The sequence below is a fragment of the Vespula vulgaris genome, chromosome 5, assembly GCF_905475345.1.
Source record: "Vespula vulgaris chromosome 5, iyVesVulg1.1, whole genome shotgun sequence".
Classification (NCBI taxonomy): Eukaryota; Metazoa; Arthropoda; class Insecta; order Hymenoptera; family Vespidae; genus Vespula; species Vespula vulgaris.
This window is the reverse complement of record NC_066590.1, coordinates 8,520,376-8,540,594: the sequence shown is the minus strand read 5'-3', so window position 1 is coordinate 8,540,594 and position 20,219 is coordinate 8,520,376. Positions and strand designations below refer to the sequence as shown.

Here is a 20,219-nt window from a genome sequence, read left to right as displayed (position 1 = left end):
GCTTAAAATTATTGTCACTGTAATCTCGTTAATAAATAAATATATAATAATAAAAATTTATATGTAATATATAAATATAAAATTAACTCGTTAATTAATCCCGTTAATATATAAATATATAGTTTGATAATAAAAATGTATATATAACGTGTAAATATAATTATAACATAATCACGTAATTATCATATAATTTAAATTCGATAAATTTCTGCTTCGTTCTTTTTTTTTTTCTTTTTTATATTTACAAAAATTCGAACATAAGTAGTGCCCTCTAGAACGCATAGAATCGATCATTTTTTTAATTTACTATTATCGATCGAGTAATCGAAGCTACTGTTTACTTATTTAGAATGTAAATGAATATTTAACACGCTAATTAATATCAACGACGAAGATTATTTATCGAAAACATTATTGTGAACGTTTTATTTGCTTTTTTCTTCTTTTCGTTATTCACGATAACAAAAAGAGAATAATCTTATGGTTAAAATATAACATTCATCGTATTTTCTCGCGATTTATAACGTTATTGATTACCGCACAAAAATAATCGAATCATTAGACATCTTAATGATTTTAATACTAATATCTTCTAAAAGAAGCTTATAAAAATTTAATTCGAATCAATGAACATGCCGATGGAGCGTTAAATTGAGGTTAAAATAGCACGATCGAGAATAATCAGACGTATTCGTCGTTCAAAGTAAAACCTTTCTTCGTATAGCGTATAACAGACCTACTAACATTTCACGAACATGAAAAATAAATAGGAGGGTGTGCCTTTGATTCGATCGCGATTTCCTTCGTGAATACTTTTAGATCGTACCGTGAGAAACTCGATTGTAACGCCGATCGATCGTAACATTTTTGCGAACTTGACCCCGACGAGTTCTCGTACTACACGAACTATGCGATCGTAACTAGAGCTTAAAGTATTCGAGTAATTTAATATTCCAGTACATTATAGATACACCAATTTTGTAATTGATTACTCAACGCGTAACACAATCAACATACTTTTACGTAATTGTAAATGTACCTTTATAAATGACTCTATATCTAAGATCGAGAAGAAAAATAACCTCAATTTTCTAATTTATTTAAATTCTTAAACGATTATATCGTAATTAATCAAACATGAAAGAATGTATTATATTATAAATTAAACTAGCAAATAATACCTTGTAATTAGTTGGACGTAAAACTATTTAATAATTCGATACTTGTAATGAACGTAGTGCGTAAAGTTCGTTGGGACGTTCGAAGTAGCTTACTTGTAAAATTCATTGGTAAGTGAGAGAGTTAGGTCGGTAAGGTAGATCAGGAAACATAAGAAAGATATACCTGTGACAGTTACAAGGCGCACGGTCGACCTCAGTGGAACACGGAAAAAGTTCATACTTCGGTCATACTTTGTCCAGTGCGCAAACTCGACCAGTCGTTCGACTCGCGGTGGCCGTTCTTTCTTTCTCTTTCTCTTTGTCTTTCTCTTTCTCCTTCTCCTTCTCTCTCTCTCTTTCTTTCTCTCGTTCTCTCCTCAACTTTAACCCCACCAAACGACCGACTTAACCATGGATCAGTACCGACATCTTTCGAAACGGGAACCCTACAATCTACGATCGAACAAACTTCTCGAACATATTCAAAAGCGACCTAAACCGAATCTACATTTTATCTTTTCTGAAACAGTTTCTGCACAGTCGAACAAAAACACTAATCCCACTTATAACAACACTGTAAAAAATAAAAAAAAAAGAAAAAGAAAAGAAAGGAAAAAAAAAGAAAAAAAGATTATCACCTGTAACGTTATATCCATACTTGTTAAACGTCTCTGTTACGGGACAATAATTAAAAAACGAATACTCCTAAAAAACAAGATTACAATTACGTGTAATCGTTATTTAATAATCGTAACTAAGAGAAAACAAACATAAAGAAAGAAAGAAAGAAACAGTAGAGACAATGTAGTTTTCATTCTTAAATAAAAATCGAGTACGGTGGCAACGAATACGACGTGTACGTACCTGGCCCGATATCATCCCTCTCGCTTTCTCTGAGATTGGGCGATGCCGTTGTTGGCGCCGTGTTTTTCTGTCTCACTCTTTCGCTCGTACTTCCCCTTAGCAAGCCTTGCGCCACCTGGCCGACGAAAGGTCTGGGAATCTCTCTCGCTGGGTTGCGACTCCCCACCAATGGAGCATCGCGTTACCCCCACTCCAGCTCCACGGCGTAGCATCGGGTACAATGGAGGGGGGTGAAGCAGAGGGGCGCGCGGGTTGGACGGCAGTCCTTCGACGGATGCCTCGTCGTAGAGAAGTTTCGCTTCTCTCTGTTATCCTCGCGAGATATTACAAGAAGAAAGGACGATCGTGTTCGTAGCCTTTTACTACCTTTCGTCGTGCTTCTTATTCAAACCTTTTCCGTGTTGTGTGTCTCTGTGTTATTGTCTCTCTTTCATAAACTATCGTCACTTTTCTCTTTCTCTCTTTCTTTCTCTCTCTCTCTCTCTCTCTCTCTCCTCTTCTCTGTCCTTGTCTTTCTCGTGCGAACGACCTACCACCCCTATGTAGCCGAAGCTCTCGGTTTAGGTTAGGGCAAACCTAACTACTCGTTGTCAACGCCGCGTGCTTCGAAACCGGCTGTTAGTTCATTTTTAGCTGTGATTATCTTCCAGTATTTTCTTTTTTTCCTTCTTTCTTTCTTTCTTTTTTTCTTTCTTTTTAAGTGCCTTCTATCTATCTCTTTCTATTTTATTCTCTTGTTTTCTTCCTTTTCTCTTCCTTTCTTTATCTCTCTCTTCCTCTCTTTCTCTCTTTCTTTCCTTCTCTCTCTGCCTCTCCCGTTTATGTGAACAAAGATCTCGAGGAAGGAGATTCAAGCAGATTCAAGTTCGAGGATCTTTCGTGGCTCCGTGAGAGATCGTCGAGAGAAGAACAGCCAGTCATCTTTTTTTCTTCGCTTCTTGACCTTCCTTGTCCTTACTGGATAACCGATAGCTCCGATATTTTCATCGCGAAAAGGACGTTTCTCTTCGTTGGACAATATGATTTAACGACTTCGGTAAGTGTTCCTGTTTTTTCACGAACGATCGAAAAGATTTTTTTTTCTATCGTTACATCTTGTTTTTCTTTCTTTCTTTTCTTTTTTTTTTATCTTTGTACGAAGACGCTTTTATTAATCCAAGTCGTAATTACTCGTTTAATATAATATATGTTTAATGTAATATTTAATGAATATCGAATATAATATTTTCTTTTATTCGACCTCTATTCGAACGTATCACGTTTGTAGCTCGTCCCATATTACGTATAACAATAAGATCGCAAATGCTTCAGCGAAACAATTCAAATTGCGCGCCGATTCCTCAAAACGAACTTCTATTGTTCTACAATTTTCATTTCAAACACGTAATCACGAAATCGACGTTGCGATCGTCGATATATTATTACGTTTGAATAAAAAGTTATTTAACTTAACATTTATTATAACTATTATCATAAATCGTATGATTTTCAATTTTCCAACGAAAAAGAATGCGTGATTACGTATAACCTAATTTACGAATAAGTTTTAATAATCGCATTTGTTATAGAGTAAGACTTTTTCCTCTCTCTCTTTCTTTCTTTCTTTTTTTTTTTTTATCACGACACAATAAACATTCTTTTCATTTTCAACGAAAATAATCGAGCAATCGTAATTACAAATGAATTTGTCGTTTCGTTCTCCAATGATCTTTTATTTTTTACTTTTCTCTTTTTCTCTTTTTCTTTTTTTTTTTTAAATCATATAATTTTAACATTTTAATATATATATATTTTTGTTAATTTATAATAAATCATATAATTTTAATATGAAACACATATAAGTTGAAATCATATAATCTTATAATAATTATTAATTCAAATCGTACAATTTCGTTTTCTTTTAAGTTTCTTAGATCTAACAATATGTTATCATTATATACGTATATACGACTCTAGGAATATCAAAGATTCGTGAGGAAAAACCGTTAACGAGTTTCCTCGTTCGTGACGCTTTTCACGCTTTGAATCGTGTTGTGTTTTGTTGTGGTAGAGGAAAACAAAGACTCTGTTTCTCGGAAGCTGTATTATAAACGAAGAACGTCTTATACATTAGTAACCTTCGTAACTTTGATTTGACGTGAAGGTCCAGCTGAGGTAAAGCACCCCGTCCAAATAATAAAATCTTCGCTATTTTCGATTGCGTAATATTTGAGGTTATGTCGATAACAACGTTAGTAAGAGGTTGCTTCGCGAGTATTCAACGAGATTTAGATTATAGAAACCAGTTTTCTCTGTAACAGTTAACGTGAATATTTCGTGCTACGGTCATTCCAATATTTCTCTATTCTTTTTATTTATTTTTTGGTTCTTTCTTTTCTCTTTTGTTTTGTTTTGTTTTTGTATCTTTAATCAAGGACAAGTTTAGAAAGTGATTTTAGATAAGCAGTTTCTTTTTTTTTCTTTTTTTCTTTTTTTATTTCGGAGATATTCGAAAGGATCCGAATAGAAATATTTACGAATTTGTATCATTAATCAAATTTCGCTTATACAGGATGACGAATAAAATTATCTAGCCAATGTATCTAATCTTTATGTATATTCTCAATACAAGTTGTTCGAACACACACTTTCGCTTTTTCGTAATACATGTTGATAATTTCATTGACTTTTCTTTTTCAATTTCTTTTTTCTTTTTTTTTTTTAATCATAGACAATTGTAAATAAGTTTTCGAACGTCCTTAGGAACGAAATAGAAAATATTTTTCAATATCAAATATTACCATATTACCATCGAGAATCGTAGACGAAACTAAACAATGATTACAATCACCTTTTAAATAAATACGAAGATCAATGGAATGATACGTTTGACGAAAATGATGAATATATTCGAAGAAATAAATTTTATGATAATTGCCGATGAATGAACAAAATTGAAAAATATTGAAAATAATAATAATAATAAAAAAAAAAAAAAAACAAATAAAAACGAAAAAAGAAAAACAAGATTTAGCCGTAGAACTTCAATGTTTCTTCGTTCTTCTTTTTTTTTTCTTTTTAATTTATGAAACGTCCATAATGGATAAGTTGTTATTGTTATCATCGTTTTTCGATTTTCATACGTATGAGAAAGAAATGATAAAAAGGATCATTGATGGTGAATCCTACGGAAGTTCATCTCCGGTTCGTTCGTAACGAACTCACTCGATCGTCCTTCGTTTGTTGGTGGGTTGAGTTGGAGATAGAGAAAGAAAGAGAAAGAAAGAGAGAGAGAGAGAGAGAGAGAAAGAAGGAAGAAAGACAGAAAGAAAGACAGAAAGAAAGAAAGAAAGAGAGGAGAGTATTAATTAACTTCTCTTGGAAAAGTTATTAGCCTGTCGAGGGTGGGACGAACGTGTTACTTCAGCAGCATCGACGATACTCAGCTTTGCCAGCGTTTTCCCTTCGAGCAGCAATTACACGTTCATCGATCCGATCTCTCTCTCTTTCTCTTTCTCTCTCTCTCTCTCTCTCTCTCTCTCTCTCTCTGTCTGTTTCTATCTCTATCATTATTACTAATAAACGTATCTTAATCCTTTCGATCGATTCGTTCATATCGTCGAGGCCTTTCATTTCTATTTTTCAAATATTTAAACTGTCTGTTCAATCGTACGTACGTCGACCAATCACAGCTCACTTTCTTGTTTCTCTTTGGAATTTCGATAAAATCCGCAAAAAGATAGCTACCGACGAGAGCGCGTGAATAATGAGTTTTATATTCAATTTTTCTGTTTTTTTTTCTCTCTTTTTCTTTTTTCTTTTCTTTTTCATTCATTCAGTTTTACTTTTTCTTTCTTTCTTTTATTTTGTCAGTGTATTTTTATTCTTTTTGTATATGACGAATAATGATCCAGATCGTTCCCATTTGAATCTTGTACGAATCGATAGCGATGTTATTTAGTTATTTATGGAAAGTATAGTTTATATTTATAATATATAAACGTATTGAGTTATTTAATATTAATGGATTCGTATTAAACGTTTATACAATAAAGTAGATGTATGGAAAAAATTCAACTATTTTTCTACAAGTATAATTCATAAACGTATTGTACGATAAATTACAAAGTTATTTAATATTAATGGGTTTGTATAAAACGTTTATACAGTAAAGTAGATGTAAGAAGAAATCCAACTATTTTTCTATTCCAATCAAAATTGAATTACGTCGTAATATATCATAAAGAGAAAACGTTCGGTAAATATTTTGTTTGAGGAAAAAAATTCTAACGTAGAGTTCCACGAACTCATTTAATCTCACGTTCCTGTCCATCTTTCTCTCTCTCTTTCTTTCTCTCTCTCTCTCTCTCTCTCTCTCTCTCTCTCTCTCTCTCTCTCTATCTCTCTTTCTCACTCTCTCTTTGTCTTTCTTTTCCTCGTGACGAAAAAATATGTCGTCTTTTTTAATGGCTCGATGATTTCAAGGTCAGACGCGTGCTTCTACAGAAAGCATCGTATCTTTTATATTTTCAAAATTTTATTTTCACTAGCTTCCAATGATTTATCGATTGTATCGACAGTTTTTTTTGTCTCCTTTTTTTCTGTTCTTGTTCTCTTTCTCTCTTCTTTTTTTTTTTTTTTATTGTTAACAAGCTCGAAAACGTTTTATATATAAATCGCTTTAATTAACGATGGATATTCCTACGAAGCTTCTATTTTACGTAAAATCTGGATTGACAGTAGGGTGAGTGATTTTTTATAGAGCCTTTGTTGTTGTTATATTTTCTCGTGCTTTTTAATCGTTAAATTTTAATTATAACTTTTGATTACAGTTTTGCTACTTTAAAAGCGTTTTTATATCAGCTGATGATTATAAAAAGTGGCTTTATATATATATATATATATATATATATATATATATATATATATATATAAAACTAAAGCTACTGCTGTGTGTATGTGTATATATATATATATATGATTTCATAAGAAATCTTTTAATTTTTTCCTTTATAGTTAATTATCATAAAACAATGTAAATCGTACAAAACTTTTTTTAATTAGCTTAGTTTCATAATTTGTCTGATACATCAATACGTAGATTAATTGTTTGAAATATTTTAATTATATTGTTTCTTCGTAGTTCTCATCAATTATTTCTTTTTTTTTCTTTCTTTTTTTTTTTTTTTATCTTATCCTCGATTTAGCGATTCTCAGAATTATCTCGGTTGTTTGCTTCTGTCTACGACAGAATGCGACTCGATAAAAATAACATACATAACAGGAAATAGATTCTCTATAACAGGTCGTTAGAGAACGATTCTTCGATAAGGAATATATTGTAGTTTCGAGATTTATCCTGGATGTTATATATTCGTGTTTATCGCATAGATTCTCTTCAATGATGTATGTTTGTATCTGTGTTCTATGTAGTCATTTATTAGGATAGATTTTACGCTTTCTACCGGTCAGCTCTAGATAACCATAATAAAAACTTGGAAAGTCACTACTCTTTTTAGAAACGGTGAAATTTTCATAATAGCTTTTGCTGTTTATACGGCGCTTACTCAGTTTCTTTTTTCTGTTTTCTTCTTCTTCTTCTTCTTTTTTTATTTTTCTTTCTTCCTTTTTTTTTTTCTTTATTAAGTGTATTAACTCGTAAGTTTTTTTAATATATCGAACGACTCTTTTTCTTTCCAACTTTCATTTTTCTTTTTCTTTTTGTTTTTCTTTCTCCTTCTTTCATCCGTTATAACGCAACAAGAAAATGGGAAGAAAAAAGAAGAAACATTCTTATCGTTTAATTAAGAGATTATTAATATTTTTATTATTATTCGCGAGGAATAGGAAATAAAAATGGAAATTCGTTTTTCTCTATTCTATCTTTCTCAATTCTTTTTAATTTACAGCTCTTTAAATTTTTGATTGGCAGTATCGATTATATCTTTTTTACAGCTTTTTCTGTAGTAGATTATACGTATATTATATATTATTATTATATCTAACTTCTTGCCTCCCCGTATTTTTTTCTATACTCTGTGTGTGTGTGTGTGTGTGTGTGTGTGTATGTATATGTATATATAACAGAATGTTTCATATTTATTTCGAATCGTTCGAAGTTTACTTAAAAGTGTTTTTTCTTTTATTTTTCTATACGTTCAACGTATATCAAATATTTGTTGATTTTTATTTTACATCGTACGTAACGATACGTTATATTGTATTTTGTATTACGTAATTGTTAATCGTATTACAGTAAAATTAATTTCATTTTATTCTCTCTCTCTCTCTCTCTCTCTCTCTCTTTCTCTCTCGTTCTCTTTCTCCATTTCCCTTTCTCTCTTCCTCTCTCTTTTTCTATCGATATGAATAAAATATTTTTCATCAACTGTAAGTACAGTGCCGCAATAAATTCTCAATTTATCGTCGACGACCGATGAAATAGAAAAGATAAAAAGTAAAAAAAAAAAAAGGGATAGATGGAAAGAGACAGGGAATGAGAGAAAGATAGATAGATAGTTAGATAGATAGCTAGCTACCTAGTTAGATAGATAGATAGATAGATACATAGATAGATAGATAGATAGATAGAAAGAGAAGGCGAAATACGAGTCTCTGTGGAAGGCCGATGAAATGCGTTTCACTCGACGAAAATGCGGTTCGGAATTTTGGCGAAGTCAAACGCGTCGAACGAAAGGCATACGAAACTCTATCGTGGTGGAGGGGGTAGGAGAAGGGGTATGGTAAAGCTCGTAAATTTTTCATTTTCAAGGGACAACGACGACTTCTTGTCGTTCACGAAATTCTCTCTTTCTCTCTCTTTCTGTCTGTAGGTCCATTTGTTCCTTTCTCCCTCCCTTTGCCTCTCTCTCTCTTTCTCTCTCTGTTTTTGTGTTTGTGTGAAAGAGAAAGAGTATAAGAGAGAGAGAGTGTGTGTGTGTGAGAAAGAGAGAGAGAGAGAGAGAGAGTATGAGTAGGATAGATAGAGAGGGGTGAGTGGGAGGTGGGAGAGAAAGAGACAAGAGACAAGAGCTCGATGAAACGGAAATTTCTCGTGTCACGAGATACGAGGAGAAAACTCTTCCTGTCCGGTGTCTAGTTCTCTCTACTCAAGAGAATTAGTTTCCTTAGGAATTTTAGAGGAGGAATAGCTGCTAAAATACCTCACGTTGTTGTTACTCCTTCTTGGAACTTTAGCCTTTAAAGCAGCGTGTTTTATTTAATGTTGTTAACTTATCTGTTATTTTTCTACGTTTCTTTCATCGATTAATTAATTAATGAATGAATTAATTAATTCACTCATTCATTCGTTGATTCATTCATTTTTCTTTTTTCTATCTTCCTTTTCTTAATTGCTATTAATGGTAAAGAGGATAGATGAGTTCAATCATCGTATTAGTTAGAAGACGTATAAAATCGATATCGATAGGATCCAATTAATAATAAGCCATTAATCATGTTAAAATTAATAGGTTATACTAGGTAATCATGATCAGGTTTCAACAGTTTCCTCCACTTGGAAAGTTGTTCCTTAGGGTAGGAAGTTTTCCTTCTTCATGCATCGTTTCGATATTTGCACGGTGCACCTGCATTTCCGTCGATACCTCTTCTATACGCTATGTGTATTACCTACCTACCTACCTAGCTACCTACCTATCTACCTGCCTACCTATCTAGCTACCTACCTACGTATCTGCTACTACATTCTCCATGTCCATGCGTTCGTACGTGTGTACGTGTGTCTTCTTTATGTGTGCGTGTCCTATGTATTTACAGGTGCAACTCGCACGCGTTATGTATTTATGCAGGGAGCTCGACTCCTTCGCGAAGTACCTTTCTCGACCCTGGGATATATACAGCCTTTGTTGTTAATATTACTTTCGCAAGGTGCATACATATATATATATATATATATATATATATATATATATATATATTGCTGACCCTCGATTCTTTATTCTTTATTTCTTATTATATATACACCTATATTTAATATACATATATATATATATTTAATATATATAAAATGTATAAATAACATATTATATTATATATTATTATACTATATGTATATATTTATTACATATATATTACATATATATAATATATATAAAATATCTAAATAACGTTATATATATGTTATATATATTATATATTATTATATGTATGTATGTATGTATGTATGTATATGTACGTACTTATACACGTTCTCTTTCGTTTTAAAAAACCTTCAATTCCTATTTCGCCATTTCCATTTAACATTCGATTATCTTTATCCGTCACACGTAATCGATTAGTTATGTTATTACAATTATTCGAAACGGAAATGCAAAGGGGGAAAAAAACCGGATCGTTATGGAATGTAATTGTATGATCGTATCTCCTTGAAATTATACATTTATTTTATTATATAGGATGTTTTGTAATATCTAACGCTTGGCAGGCATGTCTATAAAACAATATAGATCTTATGATTTGATTTCACGAAACAATTGATTATTTCTAAAATTAAATCACCTTACGGGAAAATAATATATTATTTTATAATATGTGAATTATTTGTTAGAAATAGAATCAATGGATATATTCAATTGTAGGAGTGATTGATCGCGAGATATCCATCAAAGGAAGAGATCGAAAGTTGAACGTTCGGTCATCACGTGATGGCATGTGTTAAAGCCTTTCGACTTTTCGAGAATTTCGAAATTCTCTCCTTTTTTATCCTTTGAACAGCGATCGCGTAACCAAGTTGAGAACGGTTCGGTAATCGCCACGATTCCTTCTCAAACGAGGTCGAACGTGAAAGAATTCGACGAACGAATGTTCGTACGCTCGGTGAAAGAGACAAGCCGAGCGTTTTGTTTGAAATTATTAATGGACGTCGTTATCGTGCTGCGGACGCTCGTTTGGCGACGCCATTTTAATCGTTTTTAGCCGACAATGATGACGAGGGAAACGATTTAAAGTAAACGCTCGTACCTTTTAATATCCTCGATTGCTCGAAAGTCCGACGTTGGTTAAATCGAGAACGCTGATAATACTTCCTCATTTATTATAATATTTATTATAAATTCACGACTCTCGGTAATAGGAATTTGCAAGACTATTAAAATATTCCATTAGAAATATGAAAGTAATTAGGAAAGCGTATTTATTTATGCGGTTTAGTTAATTTTTATTTAATGTTTCTTTCCTAAATCGTATTATATATATTCTTTTTTTCATCTTATTTATTTCTTTTCTTTCTTTCTTTCTTTTATTTATTTATTTTTTCTTTTCTGTAGACTTCGTGGGTTCCAATTTCTTTTCTTTTTTTCCAGTGAATACGATTAACTATAATTGTTAATTAAATTAATTTCATTACGATTAGGATCAATGATTATTATTTTCGAGATTGCAAATGCGATGATCGAGTTCAAAAAAAAGGAATCCGAAGATTTAATCGATATATCTCGCGGAATCTTCTGATGTGGAAGTCGTTAATCCCTGGATAAAAATTTGCTCAAGACTTTTTCTCAATGTTGAAGATTACGAACATCTGCGGCCCGACGGTCCAATCTTGGAATGGTACACGTGCGATCCGAAATTGAATTTCATTCATTCAAAACAAAAAATGCAAAATGGCATTATTATCGAGTATTCTTTTTTACTTCTTAGAATTTTATAACATAGGGTTATAAAATTAAATGAGGGTTCGATTAATAATAATAAGTACATAAATTAAGTTTACAAATACGATCATAATTATTAATCATGATCATTTAATTACCAGTTAATAATGTCCTCTCTCTCTCTCTCTTTTTTTAAATCATAATTTAATTAACTAATAAATAAGTGTTCTATATTAAAAAATAAAAGCTTTTTTTACACACACACATATATATATATATACATATGTATATATATATATATATATTTGTTACACACACACACATACACACGTTTGTTTTATATATATTTATTATATATATTTATATATAACATATATATTTATTTTCTTGTTTTATTTCTTTCGAAAATCATAAATATACGTGAAGTCTTGTAAAAGTGTTTATTCATTGTTTTCTACGAGCGATAAATATAAGAGAATAGATTATCGTCATTTTGAATTTCAGATCGATTGAACGTTTGAACAAATTCGGGACATTAATTTCGGCAATAACGTCGGCGAAACGAGTTGGCGCGTCTGACGATGGGATCGTTAATACTAGCGGTGTTCTATCGTAGCCGTTGTTTGAAATGCGCGCGCGCGGGAGATCGGCAGTTTCGCGCGTAAACGTTCATTTTCCGAACGTGCAAGCTAGGAAACATTAATCTGTCAAACTGAACGGTGATTTACGTGGTTCACATATCGAGTCGTTACCGATAATCTGCTATTTTCTCCTGTAATTATCGTGCTTACGGTCGTAACTCGTAGCTCCGAGTGAGTTTCGAGTTATATGTCTTGTTCGATATGTCGATAGAAGAGTACATACGACCTTTACGAATTATCACCGGGCGTTCGCGGGAAATTTAAATGGGAAATTTTTAATCGACTTTTCGAGAGATCGTTCAATTAATAAGAGACATTTTTTCCTCTTTTCTTTCCTTTTCTTTTTCTTTTCGATATTCTTAACCTCGAGTTATTTGGTACTTAATAGAGTGGTTTCTATACTTGAAAATATTTCATTTCGCATTTCTTCGCAATTTCTTCGGGTCACGAAGGAATTCGATCCATGCCGGTTTCGTCTCGAAGGATTTGCTTCGAATTATGTTAACTTTCTCTCTCTCTCTCTCTCTCTCTCTCTCTCTCTCTTGCTTTCTATCTTGTCCATTCAACTTCTCCCCTCTAACTTCCTCTCTCTCTCTCTCTCTTTTCGTGGATATCATCGAGATATCGCCTAGCAACGAAAGCTGATAGCTCCCAGCAAATCGATAGGTGCCCTGTAATGCAATATATTGGATGGCACTCCTCGGCCTTCAGTTCACCCTCTCTCCCTCTCTCTCTCCCTCTATTCCCCCGTCTCTCTCTCTCTCTCTCTCTCTCTCTTTCCGACTCCATATACTCCAGAGTCCATGTATCCCTGCCCTTGAGTAAATACATTTATTCGTGTGCTCTTACACACTCGCGAAAACACACCCATGTATCGCGTGAACACGTCAGGTATACGTCTGTGTGTGTATATGTGTGTTTACAAGTATGTATTGTGAGCACGCAAGCTTATACATGCAAATTTGTTGGAGGCATGCGTTAACCGTGAGAGAGGCGTGAATTAAACATGGAAAGTCAAACTTGCTCTCGTGAATATGTTTTCATAGGGGTTTGATCAATCGAAAATAGATCGATCTTTCTTCTTGATTTTTTAATCCAGAATTGATCGCGATATTTGAAGGATCCGTGATTTCGTTCATAATAATATCGTCGTTATTATCAAATTAAAATCGTTTCGTTATCGTACGATAGAAAATAGGGAAACCTCGATCGAACGGACATTTGGATTCAACGTTGGTTCATAGCATAAAAAAGGTAAATTAGAATTTATCGTTATTTTTATATTTTATTATATACTCGTTAAAAAATATTTATTCCTTTCAGTTCGAACAATTAAAACGTAAAAATTTCGATTTAAAATTTCTTACGGCATTGATTTTATATATACATTTTTTTACGAATTTCATATGTATATATATATATCAGGAAATTCGTATAAATTTTCAATTTCATCCTCCTAACCTATTTTAATTCTCGACATTACAATTTCTATTTTAATATTTACGCTTTTATGAGATCCGCGTTGTAATATAGATCGTTGCATTATCAACACTCGTAATAAAAGAAGATATATGATTCTCAATGAGCGTTCTACTTTCGTTAAGATAATTAGTAACACTCTGAATTTATTAGCGTAGTTAATAAATTAAATAAGTGAACCGGCACGCGAGTGTGTCCTCTCCGATGTTAAAGAAGCGAGAATTGTAGTATTTCTCTTTAGAGTTTTTTTTTTCGTGCTCACTGAACAGAGTTCTCTCTCTCTCTCTCTCTCTCTTTTTATTCCTTTGTAATACCTGTATACGTGCGTTAGTGATAATTATTATCAGAGAGTAAAAGAGTGTGCGCGCGCGAGACCCAAAGAAAACATGGTTCCTTTTTCCTCAAGAGAACTGAGGTAGCTCGAAACGAAACTACTCCTTCCTACTCTTGGTCCGTCGACGTCCGTGGAATTAAATGACATCAGAGAGAACTCTTTCTAACCCAGAGAAAGAATGAGAGAATGAGAGAGAAAGAAAGGAAAAGCTTGTGAGATACCTACCTCTGAAACGTTACTCTTGTTAGCAACTCCAATTCATAGCAATACAATGAAATTAAATTAAAAGAAAGGATAAGAGAGGAAAGGGACGAAGGGAATAGGGTTGAGAAGTATAGTGCCTTTTTCTTGAACGAAGATTCTTTTTTTTTTTTGTTTCTTTTTTCTTTTTCTTTTTTTTCCCTCTTTTTTTACCACCCAGGATTCTTTTTCTACGACGTCTTAAAAAGAGTAACTAGTTCTTTTTCTTTTTCCTTTTCTTTGTTGTTTGTTTTTTTTTTTTTTTAATTTCCTATTTATTTCCTTTCTCTCAATTAATGGAGGTAAAGAAATAAAACAATATGAAGTAGTAATTAATTTTATCGGAAAAATACTGTACTGGTGTCCTCATCGTCGTCGTCGTCGTCGTAATCGAGAAGAGGACGAGAGTACGGTGTCATCGCTTTTAGGAATATTTCAAAGAAGGTCGTTGAATATTCAGAGCGTGTGATCGAGAAATTTAATCGACTTTTCGGCGAAGCTATTTCCGTCAAAAGAGGAGATTCTCTACTTAAGCGTTATACGTTTGAGAGGGGAGATTCTTAATGTTTGATTACTTTTTTTTTGTTCTTTAAGATCCACTGCGTAGCAATGTCGATCAGTCGTCCTTGTCAAGCATTTTATTTAAGAGAATATTATGAGTCCGTCAGACGACCGTAGAAACCGAGATTGACGACTCATAGATGATCGTGGTGACCAATGAAATCCATCGAATAAAACACACGTTTTCCACGACTTTTAACTCTTAACTTTGAACTAATAATAATAATCAGGTTCGATATATTCGAAATTCGACCGATCAGCGATCTCTAACGATGTTGATAAGTTTTGAGTCGCCATGTTTAATCGCCATGTTTTTAACCTTTTGTCAATTGAAGTAACAGACGATTGACTGACAATATGCAACCAGTGTAAAAATTGTCATCCTAAGAAGCCAGGTTATTTTTTTTTGCCTTTTTTTCCTGATAAATCGTTTTACCATAGATTTTATACGTATATGTCCATGTTGCCAATATAGTCACGTCTGTCGATCGTATGAATTTAGGAATTTTTGACATCCAGTTTTTCCAGTAAAAATAACATGCGATAATTCGGTAAGAAATGGCATTCATTTTATTTAAACTTTTTATTTTATTATAAGATAACGGATATATCGTTGGAATGATAGCGTTCGAACGATTCGATTGTTTTATCGGTAGATACAGTATTGATTATGGCCACTTGACGTTCAATCGTTCAAGAGAACCAAGGAAAAGAGAATCAAAGTAGTCAGAAATTTGTGAGAGAAGAGTGAGAGCCTGCGGTTAAAAATCAAAATGTAAATATGTCAACGTTACAATTGATTGACATCGATTCGACCAAATTACCGATACGGTTAAAAACGTCGTGTTATGTAAACTTAAGGTAAAAGTTTATTTCGACTTTTCTCGTAAAAATAAAAATTATCTCGTGTGGTCAAAATTATTCCTTTTTTTTTGTTTTTTATCATCAATGATCGTATACAACGTTGATACATTTGAACAAATCCGTAATCGATTTCTTTTGATTTCACGAAATTGATTTTACGAAAGGATTTGACGGACATCTTCTTTTTTTGATTTTTTCTTTCCTTTCTATCTCTCATTATATCTGTTTTCAATCGTAAGTTGTAATTCATCGATCAGCGTTCCAGAGAAACTTTCTTCTTCTTTTTTTTCTCTTTTACATCATAAAAATGAACGTTCGGGTAGTAAAATCACCAATCAAAAGTACGCAAATCGTTCTCTTTTTCTCTCTTCTTCTATCGGCGATAAAATACGAGGCGGTTTAACTGTATAAAATAAACGTCAAACGAATTGAACGGAAGAGTTTTATAGCTTCGCGATATGGGAAGGAAACGTTCGAAGGAATCCTTCTTGCAGACTGACGAGAGAAAAGAAAGAAAGAAAATGAAAATGAAAGGAAAGGAAAAAAAGCAATGAACGAAAAGAAAATAAAAAAGAAAGAAAGATGGAAAAACGAAAAGAGAGAGAGAGAGAGAGAGAGAGAGAGAGAGAGAGAGAGAGAGAGAGAGAGAGGGAGGGAGGGAGGGAGGGAGGGAGGGAGGGAGATGACGATAGAAAAGGATAGAAAGAAAGAATAAAGCTCGTATTTAAAACTCGTTCGTATAATAAAATAATACACGAAATTTATGCATCTTCTACCCTCAAGTATAGTCGTATATTATATTGCATATTGCGTTGCGTTTTAATGGCGGTTTTACGATTCCATCACCGCCATCCTTGTACACGTGGTTTACCTCGCTCAAAGTACTACTCGCTTCTTGAGAACAAGAAGCCCTGTCAAGAGAGAGAAAAAGAGAGAGAGAGAGAGAGAGAGAGAGAGAGAGAGAGAGAGAGAGAGAGAGAGAGAGAGAGAGCATTCGGGACGTGGAGAAGGACTTCACTCTGATATTCTCGATAGTAGAACACTTGTCGAGAACTTTGAGAGAGGGAGAGAAAGAGAGAGGACTCTTTTTTCTTTTTTTCGTTTTTCGTTTTTCGTTTGTTTGACGTGATATCAAATACTTACTTTCCTTTTCTTTTTTTTCCCCCTTTTTCTTTCTTTTCTTTTTTTAAAATTCAGATTACTTTCAAGAAGAAAAGTTAATAAAAGGAGTTTCAAGTTAAACTTTTTATCGAGATAAAACTGTTGCCACTGCAACTAAAAAGTGTTATCACTGTGCGTAAAAAAAAAGAATATTTGTGATATCGGATACGTTTATGATATGAGAGAAGATGTTTATGAATGAACGAAATTAATCTTAATTAAATTAAATTAAATTGGGAATATATAAAAAGTCTTTTTTATATACTTTCTTTTTTTTTTCTTTCTCAGTCAAATTTCTCTTTCTCTCTCTTACTCTCTGTTTCTCTCTTGCTCGAAAACAAAAAGAAGAAAGAGAGAGAGAGAGAGAGAAAATCACGGTTCCGCCACTTTGCGACTATTTCAATGTAATTATGTTCTCCTCCCTTAAAACGTTTTTACGTAAACGCATCGACACGACACGACACAGAAACGAATGGAAGAAAAGGGAGACAATGACCCGAGTCTAAGAGAACGTATGTATATGTGTGTATATGTGTGTATGTATGTGCACGTGTGTCTTCACGTGCGCGAGCACTCTCACCATTTATAGGCTCTTTACCGTGTCGGACGCGTTCACGAACGATCTTCTTCCTTCTCTCTTTCGTCGAACGATTCGACGATTCTACTCGAGTCTCCTCACGACTTATTAGGAGAACGTTTTCTCCTCCCGTGAGAAAATGTAGAAGGCGAGCGAACCGAACCGAACCGAGAATTCTCTCCCCGATTTTCTCTTTTATTTTTTTTTGTTATTTTTTTTGTTTTTTCATTTTTCTCTTCTCTCGCTCCTCTTTCTTCTTTTTTACAAACTACGAGAATTACGTTTTACGACGATAATCATATAAGCAACATTCATTCGGATCTATCTTATTAGATTTGTATAAAATTTACGATTTACGATTAATGATTGATAATTAAATTGTTAACACTTTAAATATTTACGACAGGACATTTCGTATAGAAAAAAAATTGTAGATTTGCGATTTTCTAACGAATAAGAATTTCTTACACTACGATGTTGCAAATGTTTGTTATATTGAAATTATAAAATATAACTCGTTAAAATATCTGTAATATCACAGAAAGCTAACGCACAATCGCTAATCGATTATTTTTCTTTTCTTCTTATCGACTATATTTTCTTCATAATTTTTTCGTAAATGTAGTTTCTTATAACGATAAAATTGTTATAACGATAAACATTTGTCGTTTCAACAAATTTTTTTTATAATATCGTAGCATAAAAAAAAAGAAACAGAAAGATGCTCGTCGATTCAACACATACATGCTTTAATTACGATTATTTTAATCAAACCTGTCATTAAACTTCATTCTTCGTAAGTACTACGTTCGACTTAACTTTAAATTTCCCGCCAATTTCTGATTAATATATTCCAGAGAACTCTAGAAGAATGCATATTATTAAGTCTCGTTGAAACGAGTTTTGTCTCGTTAATGAGTCTTTCCTGGCGATCGGTTTGACACCTAGCATGAAAAATTCCAATACTGAGAAAAGAAAGGAAAGGGAAAAGAAGGGATAGGATAGGATAGAAAGAATAGAAAAGGAAAGGAAAGGAAAGGAAAGGAAAGGAAAGGGAATAGAAGGATTCCCTGGCGCTAACTTCTATTCTTCTTTTTCGATGGAACTCGGTTACTGGAACGCAATAAAGAGCCACGGAATCTCTGCTACGTGTTCCCTTACTCGAGAATATCCGGAGTTTGTATCACGAAGTAAAAAAGAAAAGAAAAGAAAAGAAAGAGAAGAAGAGATAAGGGTAAAGGCTAAGGGGTAAAGGGAGGAGGAGTAGGAGTAGTAGTAAGGGTCAGGTCTTTCCAGCTTGCCGCTATTTTCGTCGCTGGACTTCATTTTGTACGAGTTGAAAGCGATAAGGAATTGAGTCTTGGGATTTAATCGAGATGGCGCTTCGAACTCCATTCCTCCGCCTCCATTTTTGTTTTCTTTTCGTTTTACCGTTATAAGAAACTGTACTCGTCTACGAAAAAATTCTGAGGAGAGTTTAGTCGAATAGAGGAAAAAAGAAAGGATGATGGAACTAATGCTCTCTCTTTCTTTTTTTTTTCGATTATGTTTTTTTTAGCTTTTTATTTAGTTTTTAAGATTTTCATGAAAGTAGATAGTTAAAGGTATCGTTTGTATTACGTAGTCTATTCGTTTAAATTGAATCTAAGTATCTTTATCGTTTATGGTTTATGTGGATAAAAAAAAAAAAAACTGAGAACGAAGTTGTATTATTTGAAAGAGCGTATTTTTTTTTACGAGATTCGTTGGTTTTTTTTTTTTTTTTTAATTTTAATGGAACAACGTGATCTTTTTTTTGTGTGAATCGATTCCTTCTATCATTCGGAATAAAAAACTGTTAGGGTACAAGATCGAAAAATAATTAGTTGGTGAAATGTTTTGTAAAAATATTTGTGAATTCGCGAAACTCTAACAAGCCATATCTGTGGTTTGGTGGAAGTTAGAAAAAACTTTTAGGGAAAAGGGAAAGGTTCAAGGTGAACTATATATTCGCGATCATACTTTTTTCCCGAGTGCACATACGTATGTATCGTTGCACTTACGAAAAAAAAAAAAAATATATATTCTTGAATGTGTAATCCACCTTGAACCATTTATCTTCTTTCTTTAACATTTTTCTCTAATTTTCAAAAAAAAAAGATGGCTTGTTACAATTACGAATCCACAGACATTTTTTTTTTTCAGAATATCTGACCAACTAGTTATTTTTCGACATTGTACCCTTATACTTTTTTATTCAGAATGGTACAAAATATCGATTCACGTAAAAATATCATTATAAAAATCTATTATAAAAAGAAATATCGATGATCTTGAAATGTCGTAAAAAAAATTACCTTAAGACAAATTTCTTTTCAATTTTCAGCTACGATTTTTCAAATAACGTAACTTCGTTCGAAGGACTTTTTCCATGAAATCGTAAATAGCGAAAATATTTAAATATCCATTTTCTATGGGCATTTAATTATTTATAAATACCCCTCCCCCCACACACACACATATATATGATATACAATATAAATAAACAAGAAATTTAATTAATTTGTATGTGTGTGTGTGTGTGTATACGTGAATTATATATAAATGTAAGAAGAAGAAATAATTTCTAAAATAACTTTCATTTTAAAGAGATATAATTGATATAATGAAATAATGAAAATACGAAACTATCGTAACATTGATATACTATTATATTTTCCTTTTATATAAAGAAAGACCGTGAAAAATTCATTCTCGCGAGTTAAGGCC

At 32.8% G+C, this 20,219-nt stretch overlaps 1 protein-coding gene across 1 annotated transcript in view; it reads left to right on the top strand.

Moving 5' to 3' along the window:
- The first annotated feature begins 229 nt into the window (after positions 1-229).
- The window catches only part of LOC127064002 (alpha-mannosidase 2), a 192,300-nt gene continuing 172,310 nt past the window's right edge, over positions 230-20,219 (top strand). Inside the window, exon 1 of the mRNA XM_050994452.1 lies at positions 230-3,060. The gene's annotated coding sequence lies outside the window, so the exon portion shown is untranslated. The remainder of the gene's footprint in view (positions 3,061-20,219) is intronic.